Source organism: Zonotrichia leucophrys, chromosome 1A, assembly GCF_028769735.1.
Source record: "Zonotrichia leucophrys gambelii isolate GWCS_2022_RI chromosome 1A, RI_Zleu_2.0, whole genome shotgun sequence".
NCBI classification, from domain to species: domain Eukaryota; kingdom Metazoa; phylum Chordata; class Aves; order Passeriformes; family Passerellidae; genus Zonotrichia; species Zonotrichia leucophrys.
In genome coordinates, this window is record NC_088170.1 from 17,304,978 (window position 1) to 17,329,101 (window position 24,124).

Consider the following 24,124-nt stretch of genomic DNA (forward strand, 5'->3'; position numbering starts at 1 on the left):
CTGTAAAATTTCCTCCTCTGGTTTGCAGAGAGCCCAGAGGAGGAACCAGTATAACATATTTGGAATTTGTCTTCCTTTTTAGAAGGGGCTTGCATTTTGGGTAATTTTTTTCCTGGGTTAATGTACATCTGATGTCAGACTCTCCAGATGAGAATGGTTAGACTGGAGTTGACATTTTAGAAATATGTGCGAATGGAAAAGTATCCTGGGAGTGCTGCCAGTGGATGATTTTGTACAGTCTTAGTCTCTGTTGGAGAGGAACCACGAACCAGGTACCTGTACTGAAAAGAAGCCTTGCTCATAAAGTGTCTTGCTCAGGTGTGTGCCAGACATGCCTTCTCAATTTAAAGAGAGGGCAGAAATTAATTTCAGCAGGCTGTGACTCAGCCAAGCAATATTCAATTCCCCTTTCTGATCAGATGACAAATAGCCTGTTAGCATCTTCCCCAGAGGGAGGTACAATGACCAGAGAAGTTCCTGGCAAAAAATGGATTTTCCAAGGTTGAGCTGTGAAGTGGTGCAAACAAATCTGCCTGACCTGTGGCTGTTCCTTCTAGTTTGGTACTGACATGACTGGGACAAGACAGCTTAGAGCTGAGCTGGTTTGCTGCGAGCCAAACCTGCAGCTTTCTAATTCCTGGTGAGCTGGTGGAATTTGGAGAATGAGTGCAGCTGATTCATGGTGCTGCGAATGTCAGCAATTTTTATGGGCTTTGTGGGGGGCTGGTGTTTGCTGCCTCATCAGAGCAAATGCCTTTTTGGCAGGTGGCAGGCTCCCACAGGGGCTAGGGCAGTGCAGGGTGGGCACTGAGGGCGCAGCATCAGCTCCTTACAGACAGACAGACAGCTCCATCTCCAGCCCCTGCTGAGCTGCTGGCTCTGCGTCTCGGGGGAAGCCTGGAGCTGCTGCTCCCCGCTGAGGCCAGTGCTCAGGGAGCAGCTCTGTGCTGAGCCTGCCCTGCTGCCTGGCAGGATCAGAATGTGCTGAGCCAGCCCTGGCTGGGTGCTCCAGAGAGCCAGCACAGCTCTCCTCCAGCGTGGTGGGCACATCAGCCATCCCAAGGACAGTGGCAGGGTGCTTTCGTGCACACCATCCTTCTCCCATCCTGTCCTGGTTTAGGGCAAATTTGGGAGGAAATGTCCAAAGGGGCTCCTCTAGAAAGCAAATTCAAGCAGCCACTTGTCCAGCCAGTCCAGGAAAATATTTCTTTGGAGAAAAGTGGAAGAACCCTGTTTATTAAACAGGCAAAGCATTCACCAGCACAAAAAAATTGTACAATATTAAACAATAAAACGTCTTGCCAATCTGAAGAGATGACAAACTCAGACAGTCCCCTTGGTGGGCTGTAGCTCAGCTCACTCAGTCTCTTATCATCCCTCCAGTGCTGGAAATGCCGTGGCCCAGCCTGGCCCCATGGGCCACAGGTGTGAGCTGCCAGTGCTCTTCTGGGTTTTCAGTCAGAGCAGGTTTAAACAGTTCCAAGAAAAAGAAAACCCACAGTCCAGGGAACTTCTCTGCCTCAGCTAGCTAAACACTAACTAAAAGCAAAGGAGAGCTCTGCCCTGCTGTCTGTCCATGCTGCAGACAACACAGTCCAGGAGAAGGATGCAGGGAGCAAGTGCAGTTCCTGAAAACAAACTGTGCACTTCTTCTCTTCCCCCTTTGCTCTCAGAACCAGTCTAAAATGTGCAAAACTCATTTCTGGGCTAAACAGACAAATGGGGATATGAGCATCGTAAAGTCACCCCAGGACACATCCCTGTCTCTCTTCTGCAGGCTCAGCAGGCTCTGCTTCATCATCATCATCTCCCTGCTGATTTCCATAATCCAGGCTAAGTGGATGGGGCTGTGCCTGGTGCTCCTTATTGAGCAGTTGTCTTCAACATATTTATCAAACACCTGGATGCAGGAGTTGAAAGCATCCTTCAGCAGGGTGATGCCAATATGTGCCATGGAGTACATGTTCTGGCCCCGGCAGGGCTCCCAGACTTGGTTCGTGTTGGGGACAGTTCCCCACACAGGGACACTGTGGCTTAGTGGTGGCCTTAGCAGGAAATTCAGGTACAGCTGTTTTCACACACAGTTGGCTCTGCAGAACACTGCAGAAATAAGTTTTTATCAGCTCTGCAGACAGCAGTGGACTGAGGTGGGTTTGGTGTGGAGAAGGATTTGGTGGGTTTTTAGCCACTCTTTTGTTCATCAGTAGCTTTTGGACTTGTTAGCCATTTGCAACCAGCTTTCACAAAAGGACACTGGCCTTGAAGAAGATAAGGCTTCTTCTTTTTACAGCTTTTGAAAAGGTAGCTGGCTGCTTGGGGAAGGAAAGACTGGAATTATAACTGCTTCTCTTAGGAAAAAGCTGTGGCATGACCTGTCCTAAACTGTTGCTCTCTCAACACAGGAGAGATCGTGGTATGTTCACAGACTTCTCTGAAGTGCTACAAATGCCAATTAGATGGGATTTATAGCAAGAAGCAGGGTTGTGCTTAGAAATAAGACAAACGGTGCCTTGTATCTTGAGGCAGAGTTCCTTCCTTCCTTCCTTCCTTCCTTCCTTCCTTCCTTCCTTCCTTCCTTCCTTCCTTCCTTCCTTCCTTCCTTCCTTCCTTCCTTCCTTCCTTCCTTCCTTCCTTCCTTCCTTCCTTCCTTCCTTCCTTCCTTCCTTCCTTCCTTCCTTCCTTCCTTCCTTCCTTCCTTCCTTCCTTCCTTCCTTCCTTCCTTAAATGTTGACAAAAGAAAACCTTGTGCTTAAAGCTCGTATCCTTTTGTGCTGCACTGCAGTGGTAAGCTTGGAGGGGCAGGAGGAAGAGAGGAGAGGCTTTACCAGGGAAGAGTTCCTAAGAATGGATCTTTGTTTACATTTTTAGGCTGTGGCCATTGTGGAATTTCTGGATTAGACCCTTCCAGTGATGCCATATAAAATGTAGCTTGTAGCCCTCATGCATTTGCTCTCTGTGAGCAGTGAAGCAGCTGGGTGTTTTAAAAAGAAAATATAGGTGCATATCTACTAGCAATGTGTGACTTCTGAAAGGAAAGTGCATCTCAGAGCTGTCCTTTGTCCTCAAAACTTTGGCCCCTGAAAGAAGTGTCACTTCCTGGTCCCTTAAGGTGGGAGGGTTTGCTGAGCTTGAGGGAAAAACACCAACTTGTTTAAGTATCAGCTTGGGGCTCTGAGCTGATGGCTTTTTATACATTGGGCCTTGTTTCTTCAGGGCTCAAGTCTAGGGCCAGTCCTGTTCAGTTATTTATCAGTGACCTGGATGCAGCATTTGAACATACTGGTGGCACCAAACTGGGAGGTGCTATTGACTTTGTACCGGGCCAGGAGGTTTTGAGAGGTTGGAAATCTGGTCTGTGAGCCATGGGGTGAAATTTAACAATAACAAATGCTGGATTCTGCACCTGGAATAGGGGAATGCTGGGCAATATACACTGGGAGAGGAGTGCTCTGACAGTTGGGCCTTTCCAACTGAAAATAGTCTATTTTTTGTTCTATTTTCTAAAGCTATGAATCACCCTGGAGAGAGGGGCAGTCATCCTTGATTGATTCACACACAGGCAAATTTGGGTGAGGATCAGAAGGCATTTGATTTGCTGCCATTGTTAAGAAAGGCTGCAGAATTTTGTCAGTGATGGATTTCTGGTGAAATCTGTTCAAAACCAGTGATGAAATGCTCACTAGACCAGAAAAAAATCAACACTTCTGACTTTATGTCATGCAAAGCACACAGTATCTGTACCAAATCGGTGGGGAAGAAGAGCATCCTGTTTGAAATCCGATTTTTACACTATTCTTACGATGCTGTGCAGTCTGAGTCATGACTGTTGAACACAGCCTGTGTTGAACACTCAGCCTCTCTCAAAAAGCAACCTGATTTTGAAAGGTAGGAACTGCTGCAGAAGAGAAGCAGAGGCCCAAACATCCTCGCCTTGAAGTCTGTCATGGCTTACACATCTACAAAAATCTTCAGTGAAAGCCATGTAGGTCCTTTATTTTCCCTTTATGTTCTTTTACCATGGTGAAATAAGCGTAGCCGCCTGCTGCAAAACAAATAGAATGTAACCTGCCATTTTTATCTTGACCATTTTGAAATAGTCTGTTCAAATAGCTAAAGAATGGCATGCAGGCAGTTTGTGAAATCATTTTGCATGAAGGGATTTCAAAAAGCTTCCCCAAAAGCTACCTACAAGTTATTAACTCACATTTGGGGACCATCTGCCCAGTGGCTTTTCAAAATAATGCTATAAAAACACAGGCTAAAAGCAAGAAATGTCTTACAAAAGCATATCTTCCAGAAAAGAAAAAAAAAAAAAAGAAAAAGGAAAAAAAAGGAAATGGAAAAAAAAAGAAAATAGAAAAAAGAAAAGGCAAAATCCACCATAACTGAGCTTTATCTTTTGTTATAACTACGTGATAAATAAAATTTGGGAACAGAAGTGTATCTGGGGCTTTGCCACAACACATGTATGTTCTGAAAATCATCTTGTAGTTCCTGTTGCAGAATTTTGACCTATTTTGCTCCTGCTACATTTGTTTGTGGAAATTGCAGTGAATGTAAAAGGGACATTACTGTGGCTCTTCAGATTTTACAGGCAAGAATTTACAGCAATTTTTCTTCTCTAGAGAATGACTGGAGATTGGAGAGGGTTTTTTTTCTAAATCTGTAAAGTTTCACCTACATGGGAACACTTGGGAACTGTGATCTGAATGGCAATCAGAAAAATATAGTGCTTAGTTACAATGACTCAAAATGTTGCACACACCTTTGTGGATAATCACATGTGGAATAAGGGTAGACCTGACTTATGTGTAGCTTAGTCCACTTTGGAATACCAAAACAAATTTAATCTCTATTATTTTAAAGAATTGCTGTGCAGGGACTAACCAGGGCAAACATGGCTTTTTCCTTGGTAGACAGTCCCCATATTTAAAAGTCATCTCAGAAGTCAGGGAGGACACTGAAGTCATTGCAAACAGACATGCCAACATGCCATCTCCATAATTTGTTGTCCACACAAGGGAACACGTCAACAAGGTGCTGAGCAACATTTTTTTTGATGTGCTGCATTCTTTTTATCACCTGTGAGTGTTGAGGGCCATCGGTATCAGCCATGGTGAAGTACAGGTAGCATTGACAGTGACCTGTGCTGCTCAACACCACTCGTTTCGTAGCTGTTACCAAATGTCATAGGCATTGAATGAAGAATAACTTAATTCTAGAAGGGATGAAAAAACCTTTACCATTCTTAGCTGCAGAGCACTAACCCCTGGGATCAATCCAGTGGGGGGATGATAAATATCCATACAAAAAGGCTGAGAAAATTGGGGTTGTTCAGCCTGGAGAAGAGAAGGCTTTGGGGTGACCTTATTGTGGCCTTGCAGTGCCTGAAGGGAGCCCACAGGAAAGATGGAGAGAGACTCTTGACAAGGGCTGGAGTGACAGGAAAAGGGGCAATGGCTTCACACAGAGAGCAGATTAGATTGGATATTGGGGAGAAATTGTTCCCTGTGAAGATGGTGAGGCCCTGGCACAGGTTTCCCAGAGAAGAAGCTGTGGCTGCCCCATCCCTGGAAGTGTTCAAGGCCAGGATGAGAGGGGTTTGGAGCAACCTGGGCTAGTGGAAGGAGTCCCTGCCCATGGTAGGGAGTTGGAACTGGATGATCTTTACCAACCCAAACCATTCTGTGATTCTGTGACTGGAGTTTGGGCCAGAGAGATGCCCACTCCACCCTTACTTGATTCAAATTGTGTTTCGACTCTGAAGACCTAATCTGCTGTAGAATTAAATGGATGTTTTGCAACTGGCTTCAGCAGACAGAGAGAGGATGAAATAGCACTGGTGCTGATTTTGGTAAACTTTCCCACTGCTGGTTGAATGCAGCAGGGGTTTGTCTGAGCCCTGTTTTTGAACTGGTGGCAAAAATCTCTTTTGAAAAGGATCAGGATGAGGCAGTTATTCCCCACTGTCAGCTTGGAGCCTGAATTATGAATCAATCTGTTTCTGTGGTCTCTTATATAAGGCTGGGTATCACTGTCAGTCCATAATGCTTAAACAGGGAAAAATGGAGCTGGAGACGGTGGAAACAATTCTAGGCAAATGGCACTTTTGTACTTTGCTTAAAGAAAGGGTTGCAAGTGCTGAACTGATATGTAGAGACCTTTTGTAGATTCACAGCATGCCAAATTAGTGCTTACTATTTGAAAAGATAGCTGGAATAGCAATCTATTCCATGGTTTTATTTTTCGTAATTTATAGTCTGGATATTTCCTTCAGTGTCTTCGCCCTTTGGAATCCAGTTCAATTTTTGGCTTCTCTGATTACCGGTGTCACTAAGTTCTGTAGCCTAATTACATCTTTTGTTAGAAAGTAATTCCTTTTCCTGCTTTTAAATTTTTTGCTGTGGATTATTCACACATCTCCTGTAAGGCTTCTTAGCCAGCTTTAAGCTCCAGCACCTAAAGCTGGATCCTAAAATGTGCTGATCCACACATTACTGTAAAGATGATATTTTCACTTTCACTCTCTTTTTCTCATGCATCCTGTCACCATTACAGCTGTGACTGCACCCTGTGTAGTGAACTCAAGCCTTCACTTTGCAGGTAGTGAAACTCTTCACTGGTGACCTCTCCTAGGTGGAATTTAGAGCACTGACTCTAAATTCTAAGTGGTGGCAGCCAGGTCTCTTGAATATTCACTGTTGGTTAAGTTTTAGCCTGATTCAAATTTAAATTTGGGCTGACTTCTTTTTAACCAGCATCACTATAAATACCCAGAATGTGTTTTTTCAGAACTCAGACAAAAATTTAGATCTCTATGATACATGTGAGATCTTTTTCTTACACGTTATGCAGCTGCAAATTTAACTGGCCATTTTGCTGCATGTTCACCCAGCTTTTTCCTCTCTCTGAAGAATCTCAACATTCCTTTTATCCTAACTACCATAAATTAATTGATCACGGTTAGACTATTCTGTCTCATTTCTATCTTTCCAAAGAAAATTAAAATATTCAGTGGAACACAAGCACCAGGTAGCCTTGCCTGGTCTTCTACCATGATTAGACCAGGTGTGTCCCTGAGAGGGGACATTCAGCCTTTCTTGAAGCAGTTGCAGGCTTCACAGGAACAAATCCCTTCCAGTACCTGAAGGGGCAAAGATGGAGAGAAATTTTCTACAAATGAAGTGTCAGAACAAGGGGAAATGGCTTCACACTGACAGAGAGCAGGTTTAGATTGGCTGTTAGGAAGAAATTGTTGCCTGTGAGGATGGTGAGGCCCTGGCACAGTTGCCCAGAGAAGCTGTGGCTGCTCCCATGCACTTTCCTGAAAAATCTTTTGTCCCTTTTCAGTTTGTGAATGGCCTGGTTCTTCCTACAGGCACCACAATCATTAACAAGGCTGTCTCACCATGCTGCCCCGTTAGTTCTGCCAGCCTCCATGAGTCACAGCAACACCTCCCACAAGCAGCACCTGTGCCAGTCACACACTGTCAGACTCAACACTGCCTTGTGCCAGCCTAGATTTGCCTTTGTAACAGGCAAACCTGACCCCATGCTGCATTTCATGAGGGGATTTGCTGTTGTTTAAATAAAGCCTGTGTTTTTGTGATGGGAAGGTGCTCCTGGTCTACATTCCCAGTTCACAGAGCAAAAGTCTGTGCTCACACAGCCTGTGTGGGAGCAGGAACAGAGGAAAGGCAATGCCACAGAAAGATCGCTCTGATACTGCTGAACATACCAAGGCTGGTCTAATTAAGCTGGAGGTGAAGGAGTTAATATAGGCCTTGCCATGGCAGCCAAGGGTGCACTTTAGGAATTTGCCAATATCTTACTCAAAAACTCAATCCTGACACAGTAGAAGACACTTGGTTGGTGGTCTCTCATTTTTTCTTTTTCACGGGGGTCAGAACTGAGCTCAGGGCTCAGTTTAGACATTTTGGATAGCACAGTTCAAGTGTAGGATACTCTGATCTTTGATCTCTGCCAAGAACTTAAAACTGAATCCAGCCACCACAGAATCAGGTAGTTCCTTAGGAAAGTTTGTTGGACTTGTCAGTATTGACACTGGATTTCAGATGTATATTTGCTTAATTACTCTTTTGATAAAACCCCTTATTAAGCAAGTCTGCTCTCCATCTGGTGCTGATCTGACTTAAAATACAGCAAGATTGGCAACTCATTAATTTATGGACAGGATAAGTATAAAATTTGCATAAATCAGTTAATACTAGAAAGTACAAAATTTGTAGTTTCTTGAAAAAGCAAACTGTGAACCTTTCCTCTTAGGACAGAAACTCTTTGTGAGATGGAGAAATATCTCACACGTTTCTTATGACAAAATATCGAGTAGTGATATTTGGGTTTTTCAGATTCCTTTCCCATTGATTCTTGTTCTAAATAAAGAGCTATACTTGTCTTGAAACTGGTGACACGTTGCGTTCAAGTCAAAATTCCTGCTCTCTAATGATGTGGGTTTATTTTTAAGGCTTTAATCTTACATCAATAATTTTAAGTGCTTTTCAGTGATGCTCTGAGTGAGCAACTACCATCCTTCTTTGTTGTTTTCAGTGCCAGATGACATTTCTATCCAATGGTAGGCATTCATTTGCCATGAAGATTTAGTTCCAGGAATGCAGTGTATAGATGTGAGGCAATTTTGATCATTGCTCTCTGGAAATCATAGTGATTATATGCATTTTAGTAGTTCGTTTACCCTCTGGATTGCAACTCCTTCTTCTGAATCATTAGAAGGAAATCACACTAGTTTTATTTTTTTTTCCTGGAATATTAAAAATCTTGTTTAAAAGGAACCACCCTGCTCTAGCTTGTAGGAACTGCAGGTTACCATCTGTGAGAGGTGGCAAAGAGTTCATCTCCCATATGATTGAGGAAACCTTTGCCAGAGAACTCGGGATTGAATCAGAAATGTTTCCATGAAAAATGTATCTTCCAAGCACCTAACATCCTCCAGAAAAAAAAACAGTTAATGGAGAAAGTCCCTTGCTTTGCTCTATTCCATTTGGCAAAAGTGTCCCTGCATATTCTTTTCCTTGTGTTTGGAAAAGACTGGAAGGAAGTGCAGAGACCAGCTCCACGTGATTGAAAAGCTGCTCTTTGCAAGTCATTTCCTGACTGTTCTGAGTGACGGCTTTCATGGAATCCTCAGGGCTGGAAGGGACCTCTGGAGCTCATCCAGTCCAACCCCCCTGCCCGGGCGGGGTCACCCAGAGCAGGTGACACAGGAACACATCCAGGCAGGTTGGGAATGTCTCCAGAGGGGGAACTCCAGGCCCTTCCTGGGCAGCTGTTCCAGTGCTCTGCCACCCTCAGTGGAAAGAAATTCTTCCTTGTGCTGAGATGGAACTTGTGTTTAGTTCATGGCCATTGCTCCCTGTCCTGTCATTGAGCACCACTGAAGAGAGCCTGGTACCGTGCTCTTGACATCCTCTTTGAGATATTTTTATGTGCTTTCCTGACCTTCCATGCACCTCAGGTGACAAGACAGAGGCTGAGAAGTAAGATATGGAAAGGGTTCCTCTGGATTCATAGAGTCCGCTTAGAACAAACACAGACAAACACAGGTTCAGGACAGGAGATTGCAGCTCAGGACAAACCTTACTCTAAAGGACTGCTGACAGGTGTTTGACAGCAAAAACTTTAGTATCAAGGAGCCTCTCTGTTAAACAGAAAGCTCACAGCAGGACACTGCTGCATTAACAAGATTTTCTCTGACTGCTCCAATTCCCTTTAGCTTTTTTTTTTTTTTTTTTTTTGTAATCATCTTTCAAACTGCAGCAGCATTTGTTGTCCTGAGGTGCTGATTCCAGTGTTCCAGTGGAAGAGATTTTAGTGGAAGCTTCTCCTGCAGTGTGCACAAGCTTCATTTCAGGTCAGTAATCACATCCTCCTCAGCCTCTCCTGGGGCTCTCACATTGATCATCCTCCAGCTGGAAGAATTGTCTGAGAGGAAGGGCATGACTGTTGTGTTGAGGTCACATTTCTAGACTGAGGGAAGCTTCTGCCCTTTGGATTCGGGGGAGACCTGGCATTTGGATGTGGTGTGGGTGTGCAAGCTGTCATCCTTCCTGCTCCATCACGCTCATCTGTCCCCCTCCAGGCAGCCAGTTACGCTGGGGAGAGACAAGAGGAGAGGGCAGAGCATGTGATGGGTGCCTTGAGCTGGTGTTTGGGTTCTGAGCAGCAAAGTCTCTGCTGGATGAGGCTGTGTCACCAACAAAGGCTCATTGACTGTTCTGAGTCATCATCAAGAGTCCATGTGAAGGACTTGAGTTGATGTGAGGGGGTAGGAAGTTTGCCCTGGGACAAATCTGGAGAACAAAACATCCACAGAAATAAAACATGCTTTATGTTTTCCAGTGTTACCTGGAGAGCCAGATGGGACCAAAAAGAAAAAGCAGGAGGCCAGGGGATTTAAAAGCTTGTGAGAAAGGGCTCTTTGACATCTTTTGCTACCTTTTCCTGGGAAAGCTGGAATAACACTGTGGATCACAAGTGATCCTTCTGCTAAACTGACTCTAGAACCAAGCTGACACCTACCTACCTTCTCAGCAAAAAAGGGCATTACTTTGGCTAGATACACTCAAAGGTACTGGAGAGCCCATTGCTTCAGTATCTGTATGAGGGGAATCTTGCTACTGAGTAGAATTTCCACAGCTGAGTTAGGATTTTATTCCCCTTTCCCCAAATAAATGCCTTTTTTTTTGGTAAACATTCTGTGGACAAGGCTTCTTTGGCACCTTTCAATAAAGTTCATTTTTTGAAACTGGCAGGGCAAAAGAGGAGGAAACATGTAGATTGAGATTTATCTGTTATTTTCTAGTATGAATATTTTTTTGAAGAATGATATGGTGTCCAGTTGCTGCTTGAAGTACTCCCTCTAGCCTAGAGAATATTTGCTTGTTCACATAAAGAGCAAACGTTCTGTGCTGTTGTCTTCTGACTGGTTTGGAAATGCCCTCAGGAAGATGGAGATGGAAGTTCAGATAGAGGAAAAGGAGGGAATTTGGATTCTTGAGCAGGAGCTGTCATCACTCCATGAAGAGGTAAGAGAAAATAATTATGCTTCCTCTGATCAGCTTAATTTCTGGGAGGATGTAGAATTTAGGTTTCTAACTGGCAAGCTCCGTGTTACTTCTGGATTTAAGGAGAAGCCAGAGTCCAGGCACTTGGGGAACTGAATCCCCTGGGAAGTGCGAGTGCAGGATTCTACAGCAGGAGACCTGCTGTACTGGGGTTTTGATATTCTGCATTTGGGATCACCATAGCTGTATGTGCAACTAGTAAGGATTTCAACATCCAGTTCCTCCTGTGACCTGGCCTTCCCATACCACATCAGGGAATTGTGGTTTGGCCTCAGGAAGCATCAACCCTGCTAGTGTGGCATCGAGGACCATATCCCTGAGGTGATAACCAAGAAACATGTAAAGGGCAGCTCTTTTATTCATCTTGAATTACATTCACCTGTCTCTCAAGAGCCTTTTTCCCCCTCACAGGTTGAGCCCTGTACTTTTACTAAAGGCTGGTGCAGTGCCAGCTATCCATGAGATTGTCTGGAACTGGGACTTGCATCCAGACATGTCACTAAGGCTGTAAAAACAAGGAAGAACTGCAACCCTTACAAGTGCTGAAGACAGTTTGCAACAGCCAGAGGAGGTGTGTGATAAACCAGTAAATTCTGCTGCCTCTCTGTGTTTTCCAGAGTGACCTGGATCTCAAGCAGTAGTGATGTTCTCCAGACAGCTCTCCACGGCTTCCCTAAGACACCAGTGAGCCACGAGACTGAGGCAGAAATTCCAGTGTGGGGAGGGTGTGAGTCATGAGATGGTGAGTGAAGGAAATAGTGGGATAAAAATAACAGAGCCCAGTGTGATGCAGAATATTAATCTCCTGCCCTGTGTTATCCTCACTTGTACTACAGGCAGCACTCTGCTGTAGTGTAGATGCTCTGCTGCTCAAAACAGATCCCTCTGTGCTACTCAGAAAGATTATGGCTCAGGATGCCAGATTGCAGGGACTCCTAATACTCATGCCCTCAAGTTGGCTGAAAATTCTTAATCACGACACTCCTGCTGTAGAAAATACGTAATCAAAGAGTGTCAAAACGCTACATTAATATTTTTCATGTTTACATGGAAATGTAAATTTCAGTTAATTAAATCTGAATTTCAGTTAGTTTGACATCAGCTGAAAAAAATTATTTATTCAAAATTTAAATGACTGAAGTCCATTTCATTTTCCAACCTTTCTTTTTCCTCTCCTTCTTCCTTCAAAAGGAGAAAAGAAAGGAAAAGATTATGAAAATACCATGAAAAACCCACATAATACTCAAGTTTGATTCTAGCTAACATAAATCAGTAGGAGGAAAAAAGGAAGAAAAGTAGAATTGGTAAAATAAAATTTAAAAAAGAAAGCACCAAGTATTTTATTTTGAGATGTGAATCTCTCTTTTTCTACTCAAATCTGCCATCAGATTTGATAAGCCTGGTTCCAAGATCATTCACAACCAAATCAGGATCCCTTCGAGGGAGCATTTCCAGCTCAGCCACTGTGAGGCTGTGGGTTTCTAACCCAGTCCCCTTGACATTTCCTCTAATCACTGGACAGTGATCTTCAGAGAGCTCTTGGGAGCCTAGGAAACCTCTGATATTTTTCAATCCAGCCAGGAATCTGGGCACCATAAAGACAGGAGGAGCTTTTCCTTTAACTTCAAAGGGTGCCAACTCTGGCACTGAGGCTTCACTGCAGATTAACATGTGGGGAGCTCTTCTGACAGAAACTGCTTTTGGTATTTCAGAGTGGTGGAGCTGTTTATTTCATTTCACACAGATTCACTTCAAAACCTTTCCAAATGATTTAATTTTGCTGGTTTTTTGTTGTTTCTTTTTTTTTTTTTTCATGTATGTCACCTTTGGGCTTAAGTTCACTTTTAAGACTAAAATTTTACCAAAACTGGGGAACAGCCTTCTGAGACAGGCAGGGATGTGGCTGTGTGGTGCCCACGCTGCAGGACCCACAGGGTGAATGACCAATATTTGTAGGGCTTTCTCTCCTCTTTGCCCTTTCAGGGCTGCTTTATGAAGCAGAGCGTTTGCACACACGCTGAAAGAAGGCACTGTTCAATTATGATGGATTTAAGGGGGGTTGTGTGTATGTGTAAAATCATGTGGTTCAGGTGTGCAGTTATGGCCACAGTACTCCTTGCTCGCTTTCAGACCCCATTGAAACCAACCTCTTTCATCCCACTGAGCTGAAAAATCCCTTTGTTTCTGCTTCTTTCTCTTCTATTTTGTCCTACAGAAGCTGCCTGGGAAACTGCTTGGGAATAACTTTTCTGGTTTTAAATATTCTTCTTAAGCAATCTCCTGTTATTTTTTACTTTTATATTTCCATCTATTTAACTTATTCCCTCATACCAAGTCTTTTTTATTTTCCAATGCATAAAGAAAGAAAGATTTATTTTGGAAGTTGTACAAAAATGGAAGTCATTGTAATCATTATTTGATGTCCTTGGAGCACACTTTATTTACTATTTGGTTTTATTAGGACATTGTTCAAATGTAACTTTAAGCCCAATAAGGTTTCAGGACTAATCTCCTGGGAGAGGATATTTATGGTCCATATTTTCAGAGAGGGAGATTGGAAGTAGAAAAAGGCTTAAGTATTTAGGCCTTGCTTTAGCTCTGAAGGCGGGGGAAATCTGCAAATAGTTACTTGACCAGTTAAAGGAGAGGGTGGCATGTGCAGATGCCCAGCTTCAAGGGGCACTTGCATTCCATGTGTGCTCATTCCAAGCAGAAACATGGGCCTTAGATTGTGTGCCTTACTTCAGGGGAACTGACCTATTTTTCTGGAGAGGAAAAATCTACCATAAAAATCTAATTTGCAAGGATTGTGGGAGTGGAAACAGGGCTGGTTTTTTTTTTTGTCTCTAGGATATTTGGTTATGCAAACAAATTGATGAAGGAGAAACTTCCAGCAGGAAAACTGTTGCTGGTGCTCAGTGTCACTCAATTAATTGTAACACTCTTGAAAGGGAAGTGAAATAATGGTGAATCTTTCAGAGAATCAGAGAATCATCAAATGGCCTGGGTGGGAAAGGACCTTAAAGATCCTCTAGTTCCTACCCCCCACCACGAGAAAGGACATCTTCCACTTTGTTCTAAGCCATAATTTTGTGTCCACTGTAGAGCCTAATGGTTTTTCCTCCTTAATTAATGCAGCTTTTTGCATGACACTGTCCTGATTGCCTTCCTCCTGCAGACACTGACCATTAGGAAGACACTGCTGCAGAGTCTGAAACCAAACCAGCCTATTCCTTGTTCTCAAGTCATCTTGGGTTAGAAGCTGCTGAAAAACTTCCTTCTGGATAAATAACTGTGATGTCCCCATCATCCCCAGAATTGGATTCCTTCACTGGGATTGCTGAAACACTGGTCTGCTCCAAGGTTTCTCTCATGGAAGAATAGTTCAGCTTCACAACAGGAGTGAGAAAAGTTTAAATGCTTTAGGGCTCACTCTCAGGCACAAGACTTTATTATTTGAGCTTTTGTTTGGAAATAAATTGAGTTCTTGTCGTAGATTGGGCATCTTATCCCCTGCTTCTTACATATCAAACTTTCTCATAATTCTGGAAGAAGATTCAAGTGTTCCTTCTCTTTCTTTTATTGGCGCTTGTCTTTATTTATTTTGTATTCTTGAGATGTGCTGCATCTCTGGAGTTTGTATTTCTGCTTTTACCATAAAAATGCTGTACGTACAAGTCTAGAATGCATCTGAAGATTAGTCTAATTTTTCATGTGACTTTGACTTGAACATTTTTCTGTTTATGTTTATATTGCTATTTCAAATATGTTCATTAACTGTATTCTTTATGCCTGTTCCCTATCTCTCTAACTCAATAAAATAATGTCCCCATTCTTCAGAACCATGTCCTGTGTGCATGACAGTGATAACAGTTTCTGAATAATAATGACATAATTTTAAATGTGCTAATCTATATTTATATCTATTTCTATGTCTATATGTGTCTGTCACAGCCTGAAATTCTTCTGATGTGGGATTTGAGACAGTGAAAAATTACCAGCAAGTGGTAAGCTCAGCTCAGGAATAATTCTTCATAAGTCTTTTTGGACTTGAAAGGTAGATTTTCCTGCTCCATAAAGGTTTATGTTCTTTATTTCAGTTCTCATCCCTGGCTAAATTTAGAACTAATATTACATGAATCAGTAGAGTGTCACCCATTTCACCAGGAATTTGTGTGAGGACAGTACTTCCCTGTGCAGCTCTTGGAACTGGATGCTGTAGGACCTGGCCCTGCCTTGTGAGAGTCCTTTAGGCAGATTCTCAGCTGGCATGAACCAGCCTCATTTCCTTGACATTAGTAGAGCTCTTCTGGTTTTGCTCACTGAATGCCTCAGAGTTTACCTGCATTTAAATGCAGCTTGTTTCTGTGAATCACAAACTTTTTAAAGGAATTTGGTTGGGTTTTTTTGTAACCCTCTCTACTCAGGAAAAGAGTACCATGACCTAGGAGATCTGTGGGCTGATGAAAGCCTTAGGCCTTTAACTAGAGAACTTCATCCTTGTCATGCGGATCTTCCCATTCCTTGCAACTCCCCTGATTTTCTTTTGCTGGATAGATCCAGTGAGGTGCTCAGTTCTGTGCTGAGGCATAGTCTTGACTGACATGAACAGATGCACAAATGCATGCAGGACTGAGGCTTTAATGAGATTTCTGAGTCTGGAAACAGGCTTTGATTGTAGAGTCAACTTATCAAAATTCTGAGTGCTCTGAGCATTCATGGGCATTAAAGTCCCTCAGAGCAAGGGCATGAAACCATTCAGTGCCTCTCCTGCTTTGGGGAAATCCAGCTTTTTTTGGCTTTTTCTTTGGAAAAGACATTCAGTGCCAGTAGAAACTTGAGGCCATTGTACAATGCTGGCTTTTTATTGCTGTAATATTCCTTTGGGTCTCAAAGGTTTAGTGAAGTCAGTGGGAAATTTTCTGTCATTTTCAGTGTGTTGGGAACATGTCCTTGCTGCAAGTAAGACTCCATCAAATACTGTTTACAAAGCAAAGAGAGAAGGACATTTCTGGTCCTTATCTGTTTAATGCTGTATGCCAAGCCTCCGTTGAGGATTTTAAATAATACAAATTGCAAAATGTCCCATTTAAATAGAACAAAGGCTGAACCAACTCAAGCTATGGGCTATTTAACACAGGGAACGGGCAATAGGACCTCCAGGGAGAAGCCTGAGGATTGTGAGTGGTGACAGTGGTGATGGGGACAGGTGGCTTCTCTGACCTACCTACAGTTCCATCACTGAACTGAGTGGAGCTCTATTTTCTCATGTCCACAAGAATGACAGCTCCTGATTCCTCTTACATCCTGGGGGAATAGTATACACATCTAGACATCTCCAATCAGAAACAAGATTTGTTCCTGTAAACAAACAGCTGGGGCTGGCTTCTAATTAAGGTTTCTATTAATAAGGCATCTTCTTTAGGTGAGCTACTGCTGCTGTTTTGCCAAAAGCATCTTCATTAATTTCTTTTCAGCTTCTCCTTGTCATTATTAGAGCATAGGAAGCAAGTCAATGGTTTAATAAGCTTGAGTTTCAGACTAGGATAATCAAATAATTTTTATTCCATTTATCAGCTTTTAATTTGCAATAAAAGATTAAATTTAGATGAAAATATCTTCAACCTGAAAAGGAGATTTTGCTTAGAAGTTGACTGTCCTTAACCAGCACCTAGCTCTTTGCTTGAGCTTTGTGCCTGTATTTACAAGAAAAAAGATCCAAGGTAAACACAACAGAAGCCACCTAATGATAAGAAGAGTGATGGACTGAAATCCACCAAGGTGAAGGTGGTGCAAAAACCTGTCTAGGACCGGATTCTTAATCCCAGGATTCAGTCCCATCCCCTTGTGAGCATGTTTGCAGCAAAAGAACCTTGCAGAGCATGTGCCTGCCATCAGCCTGATTCGGCTGCCAACACTCTGCTGAATGCCGAGTTCATTCATTATTATTGCTGGCTTTTCAGGAGGCAAGATGAGCAAAATCAACATCAATCTCCAACAGATGGGACTAGGGGAGGGCAGCTGCAGGCATTTGGTGCACTACATACAGCAGTCGAGCGCACGTGGAATCCTCTGCCCCCAGAGCTCCGGTGTTTCCGTTCCAAGGGCAGCAGGAAAATGCAATTATCTGAATTAACTGCCTGCAAATCCCTGCACTTTGTGCTGCCCACTCGGGAATTCAGGCAGGACCCAGGAACACCGAGCACAGAGGTGCCATTCCTCACGTGGCAGTGGTGGAAAAGCACATTCCTGCCTATGTGAGATGAGCAGCGGCATTCCTGCAAGCCTCTTGCCTTTTCTTTTTTGTTCTTAGTAGCTCATTCTGTTTTGTTTTTCAGGCTGGCAAATGAGATTACAGAAAATAAAATGCAGAGGAAACGTGTAAACAAGATTACTAGGGCAAAACAGCGCCTCTCAGCACATTAACTGTACTGGGAGATGTGAGGCTGGGGCAGGGCTGGAAGCAGTTTTTGCCTGGGTACAGCAGATGCAGGCAGAAAATATTAATTATGTGCTCTGAGAGAGCTGTTCTCACCCTGTTCAGAGTGCTGACAAACTGACGGTGGGAAGAAGCACAAAGGGTTCAACTTGTTAGGGGTATTTTTATTATTCTTTCACCCCAAAACATCGTTTTGAAATCCTGATGGATTTTGACAACTTTCAAAGGATCTCAGCTGTCATTTTGCTGTGTCTCATGCATGGACCCACACACACTTGGCTCTGTGGATACAACACAAGAGCTGTTGTAAGATGAGTAATCTGATAATAACCAAAAATGTTTTGTTGGTGATATAGAGGGGATACTTTTGGTTGGATTCTTTGCTCTTGGTTTAAAATGCTCAGTTGTTGATGCAACCCCTGTTTGCCCAGTCTGTCTCAAGAGCTGTGAACTCAACTTCGGGAGCTCTGCAGAAGGAAGGGGCCACAGGAAAAATAAAACTAGCTCGTGTTTAAAAAAAACCAACATAACCACATCACGACAAATCCTCCACCTTTCTGCTTGCTGGCAGAATCTCTGCTCCCTCCCACGCAGACCCAGCTGGAGAGCCTTTACTTGCAGCAAAGCCACTCTGGTTGTGACAGTCCCTTTCCACTCACTGCTCCCTTTTCTTTCCCTCCTAGGGAGCAGCAGCTGCCACCACAGCCCCTCTTTTCTGCCTCCAAGGGGCTCCCCACTTACGTAATATGCAGAAGGCAAAGGAAGAAAATATTGAATAGATTCTAGACAGGGTCACGCAGATTTTCGTAGTGGCAGAGATAAGCAGGTCCAGTGCTGCAGAGAGCATCCTGCTTCAACTTCAGGTGTAGTCAAATCTTTCACCCAGGCCCTGAACCTGCCTCACACACAATGCCAGGGCAGAGGAGTTCTGTGCTCATGTGCTTTTGGGTTTAAAAGTGCCTTTCAGGCCAGAGTTGAACCTGGTGTTTGGAGTGAGGCTAAGTTAATGTGTTGGGGGGAATGTGGCTGTGTGGGAGCTTTTTTGCACATGACTGGCCAAAATCGGTCTCTTTAGCATTGCCAGGATCAGTGCTGCTGCTGAGGGGTCATCTAGGGAGAGTGTTCCCTTATCCCCTCTCTGCCAACCAGGGGAAGGAAGGAATAAGTATCTTGAGCAACCTGGTCTGGTGGAAGGTGTCCCTGCTCAGGCTAGGAGGATGGAATGAAGTGGTCTTTAAGGTCCATTACAATCCAAACCGTTCTGTGACCTTATTAAACCTTGCCGAATCCTGGCGGAGTCAAGGGCCAGTAGTTTCTGTCATTAAAGAGCAAAGCTCAAAGCAGCTTTTGGGAAGAAGATGGGGTAGAAGGCACAAATTAATTTTCCTCTGCTCACTCTGGGGTCTGCCTCATTCCTGCCCATCGATGAGATGGATGCCAGTGTGGAAGCTGGGCACAAATGTGTGCTTCAGTAGCTAATGATGTGTGACTGCTTCCCTTCTTGCTCAGGAAGCACAGCACAGTGCTTCTTTCTCTGCCACAGGCCATCCTCCTGTACATCTGAACGGGGATTCTAGCGCTCAGGGAAGGAGAAGTGTCAGAGGGTGAGGAATGAGCAGAGCAGCCTTTGGGGACTGAAGGGGCAGCAGCAGCCTTAGTGCAGTCTGTGTGTTGGCTAAGAACCGTTTTATAAATGGAGCACAGCTATCATCCCTCAGCTGCTTGGAGGTTACAAACCTCTCTGGAGGATAACCAATTACTTGGATTGACTTAAACAGGACTACTCACTGCAACAGTGTGGAGCCAAGATACCTGTGTGAACACCTCAGCAGAGAGTCACAAACAAGACTGAGGGGGGAAAGAAATCCCATCTGTCAGTGAAGAATTTGCACAAAACCTCCTAATTGCTAGAATTCCATACCCTTGTATTCCATGAGTTTCACAGAATCATGGGACGGCTTTGGTTGAAAGCCTTAAAGCCCATCCAGTTCCAACCCCCTGCCGTGGGGGACACTTTCCACTAGGTTGCTCAGAGCCCTATCTAACCTGGCCTTGGACTTTTCCTGGAATGGGGCAGCCACAGAAACATCTCTGGGCAAGTTTCTTTCAACTCCTTCTCTCATTGACCCTGCACAGCTCAGGCTGACAGGCGAATAGGGTGTAAGAGCAAACCCTTTCCTGTCTGGTTACAGAAATTGCTACCTTTGCTCAGGTATACTTTGCTCTTATGCTAGGAGAATGATGGACTAGAGATCAAAATTCTCCTTTCAGAGCCTTCCCAATGCCATTCTCCATCCTCTATCATGCATCCCTGAGCCCCACTGGCAATGCCTGGCTATGCAGGTGGAGAGGTGGAGAATTCCCAGGCTCAACATCACACCCAGGGTAATTTCTGGGTTGCTTTAACTTTCCTTGATTCTTCCATTCTTTTTGTGCTTCATTAGTGTGACAAAAAACCAGGCTGCTCCCAGCACATATTTGTTAGACATAGTAGGAAGAGTACAGATCTTTAAATGTGAGGGACATGGTTTCCTCAGTAGCTTTTTTTACCCTCTTTTGCCAAACTGGCACTCCCTTGTCAGCCTCATTGGGAAATTGCCACAAATAAAGCCCATACTGAAAAGCTTCTAAGTACAAATAACTATGAATAGAATGAGTCCAAGAGTCCATAGCTGTCTGTGGTGGTTTGACATTGACAGGAAGTCGGTTTTCTGAAATATGCTGTGGTCACCAATAAGTGTTCAGATTTTAATATTGGCACTTGGTTTGGTTACTGAGATTTAGACATGCTTCTGAGAACACACAGGGGTTAAAAGCGGAGCTGCTTTCTTGGAAGGTTCTCTTTGGATTTCTGGCGGGAGAGAGTTCGATTCCTCCCCCCGCCTAGCTGCTGGCCGGGCGGGGAAGGGGAAAGCCACCGGCCCGAGAGAGGTGGGCCTGACCTGAGGGGCCCAAGGGTGGAAGAGAGAAGTACCGGTGGGCACCGGGCAGCCCATTCTCCCCCCCGGGCCTCCTTGGAGAGAGAGAGAGGAGAGAGGAGAGAGCCGTGCTGGGGACTGTTACTGTGAAACCTGGTATTGTGTGCTGCCGGCATGGCTTGGCCTGCATCGAAGGGGGGCAGTGAGGAGTCCAGCCGTTTGAAGGAGATTTTTGACCCTTTGTAGACAATGAAAACTTTACAGAACATTAAAAGAGAAATAAAAGTAGAAGATGAAGAAAGAAATGAGCAAGTGATGAAGGTCTAGGCGAGAGAGAGATGTTAGAAAAATGGAGAAGATGGAGTAGCATATTTTGCTAGACTTTTTTTTGTATAGCTATAGACAGAACCATGTTTCCTTGTGATACAGAGACTGCGTGCAGGGAGAGCAATGCTCCAGAGCCAGGAAGGCTCAGTGTAGGTACCCCTTGGCCCCAGGGGGTGAAAAAAATATGGGGGGGACAGATGTCCCAAAGTTGAGACTGTGCCTGTTTTTTGGAGTGAGACAAGGCATCCTTAAAAGAAGAAGCCCTAGAAGCAGCTCTGATCCATGCGCAGTGGTGAGAGCACTGGGCATGGAAAGAAGATGTCACGATGGCAAATGATCTCCAGGCAGTGCCGTATGTGACAAGAAGCCCATAGCACAAAGAAAGACTCCTCCTCTTAATAAACTGAAGATTAAGTATTCTAAAGAGTGGTGCCAGACCAAGAGTTAGTGATTTAAGAGATGTATTGTATTGGAATTTGGTGGGGAGAGGAGGAAAATGCTTTTGTAAGGTTTTCATTTTCCTTGTGTGGTTTTTTTTTTCTTTCCTTGTAGTTTAGTTATTTTCTTGTAGTTTAGTTAATAAAGTTTTCTTTATTCTCTAAGTAGGAGCCTGCTTTGCTTATTCCGAGTCACATCTCACAGCAGACACCAAGGAGAAGGTATTCTCACAGAGGCACTGGCAATGTGCCAGTGTCAAACCATAACACTGTCCCAACTTTTCTTCACTTAAATTGGTGTTTTGCTAGGCAAGGTTTGAGATTCTGGAAGAAAAAACTCTAACATAATTTTTTTTTTCTTTTCCTTAATAAGGTGTGTTTAAAGCATTTGCTACACCAGAATGCAGTGCAGAAAGGCAGCTTTTAGCACTTACCTTTGATCATCTAATAGGTTTTCTGTGAGGAATATGAGCAAGAGCTGGTGGGAAAAAGAAAGGGACAGGCAACAGTTAATGGCAATTTTTAAAACTGACCATCCAGACTAGTGCAGCTGAGTAAATGTGACAGCTAACACTCTGACTTCCCTGGCTCTGTCCATATGAATTGCTGGTAAAACTTCCCTTCTCTGAGATGAACACTTCAGAACTTCATGGTAAGCTTTGCTATTCTCTGTGTTTGCACTGATATGAATCTGAATAAAAATTTCTTCTCACCACTGACTTTATTCACGATATAAGAAGGTTCTAAGAATAAAATCTAGCTAAGTATCTCCTGACTCACCCTCAAAAAAAAAAAAAAAAAAAAAGGAAACTCAGGCCTAGAAGGGTCTTTACAAGTGGTTGTGTGGTGAAAGAATGTTCATCTTTTTTATGGTACCCATAGTTTGAGGATAGGCATGAGGGGAAATCATTCTCTGGAGAGATATAGTCCAAGGAAAAGCAGAAACACTATAAAAGAATGGATGGGACATGGAAAAATAATGAATTCTTTTGCCATGGCTCTAGGCCAAGAAGATGGAATTGCTGATAAGCAGGTGAATCATGTGAAAATGAGGTAAGATTATTCTCTTATTCTCCCCTTGGACACAGGGAGTCCGTTCTGAGGAAGGTGCTTTGATTAAATGGAAGTTGTTTCCAGGCTACACAACCTCCCTTCCTCTGTGTACAAGTGAGCCCCAAAGATCCATCTTAGCCAAAAAATGTACCAAATTCCTAAAGGAACAGGCTGCTAGCAGCCTTATAAGGAAGGTATGAAAGGCTTGGGGAAAGAAGGTTGTACAGGAGGGAAGAAAGTAATAGGGAATGACTTAGGAAAAATAACAAACCCTGAAGCTCCAAAAATTCAGTGAAATGAATCTCCCAAAGAGAGTACTCAAGTCCAGCAAGTGAGAACAGCCCTTAGTGACCAGCTTGAACCTCCCAAGATATGAGGATGGGATGAAGTGAAAATCACCCCCAGTTCTGCTCCTTCACCGTTATCCTATCTGCTTTGTGCTGGAAATGTGTCTCTGTTATTCACAGAACAACTGCACATAAGAGAAGGGGAAAGAAGGAAAATCTGCACCGACTAGGATTCTGTGACCAATTGATTCCATGGCCACTGATCCCAGTGAATTTTAACAGGCTGATGCCAGCACAGCGTTATCTTCCTTTCATGGGGTGAAGTGATTTCATCAGGCTTTCCCTTTCAGTAAAGGGCCTGACTAAAGTGATATCTCTAAACGGGATTCTGATGGTAATATAGCCAGTGAAAAACCTGCAGGATGTGCAGGAAATTTCCATCCCTCTTTTGTCTCAGGTAGCCATGGCACGAGAGCAGTTTTTGTGACATTTCTGAAAGAAATGTCAATAAATCAACTCACTCAAGGGCCACATTAGCAGTGTAACCACTTTTTAAAAGAGTTAGAAATAATATAAAGACCTCAGCTCTGTTCCAACATAAAGTTATGATTGTGAAGCACACCAAAGTGTGTGGGACATAAAACACAAACTGTTTTCAGAAATACTTCTGGCTTTCTCTTGATGTAGCTTGATGCATAAGAGCAGTTTATAGATTGTCACTTGTTCCAACACTTAAAACATTTTTTTAAGTGTTGAAGGAAGAATTTCTGTTTTTTCTAGTTATCTTTTTTCTATTTTCCCCCTTACATTTTGTCCAAAATTTAGAATTAAAAGTACTTAATGGAAATAACTGAAAATTTCAAAAGCTCAAAATGAAATGTTTTTTAAACCAGCAATTTTTGTCCTAGCTGAAATGGCACAGAGTGCCATGAATAGAATAGATCGGAAATTATAGTTATCTCTGAATAATATTATTTGTAGAAAGTATCATAGAAAACAGACAAGAAGGTGAAACAAATCTTTATTGCTCTGGATGAGATGTTTCCTGTCACCTAAACCATGTTATCCAGCAGAACATTCTTATAATTTTATCCACTAACTCCATTTTTACTCAAAATCCATTAGACACTTCCCATTTCCAGGGAGTAAAGGCTGAGAAAACCACATAGGTGATCAAGATAGAAACTGACAATAAATAAAGTGTGAATTTATCTGACTGTGGAGGATGATCTGGTCTGATGTATGTGGTCATCTTTCTGTGGCTGCCATCCAGGATTCCCATCAGCCTGTTTGTGAGTTTGTCCTTGTACTCCCAAAACACCTCTAGCAATCCATCAGAAGCTGTGGAATAACAGCTCCTGCACTAAACACAACTCTGTGCTGAAAGAGTGATGTGAAAATATGAAGAATAATCTGTGAGGAGGGTAGTTTTATATTTCTAATCCCCATTCTTGAAATGACAATCTTCCTTCCAGATATACCTGTTATAGTTGGATAATGAGATAATATATTTATTTATATAATAAATAATTAATTTGCTCTTGCAATTAAGGGAGAACTA

General features: G+C 43.3%; 1 protein-coding gene across 10 annotated transcripts in view; it reads left to right on the forward strand.

The window, feature by feature from the left end:
- KCNA5 (potassium voltage-gated channel subfamily A member 5) overlaps positions 1–24,124 on the forward strand; it is a 168,310-nt gene that overhangs the window by 11,542 nt on the left and 132,644 nt on the right. For 2 of the 10 annotated variants that reach the window (XM_064701775.1, XM_064701777.1), the window contains 4 exons: positions 9,796–9,889; positions 10,841–11,063; positions 11,720–11,844; positions 14,281–14,926. The exons of 2 other annotated variants lie outside the window; for them this stretch is intronic. The gene's annotated coding sequence lies outside the window, so the exon portion shown is untranslated. Of the gene's footprint in view, positions 1–9,795; positions 9,890–10,840; positions 11,064–11,719; positions 11,845–14,280; positions 14,927–24,124 lie in introns of those variants that run through there. 6 more of the 10 variants (XM_064701780.1, XM_064701781.1, XM_064701776.1 and 3 more) reach the window with 5 other exon arrangements.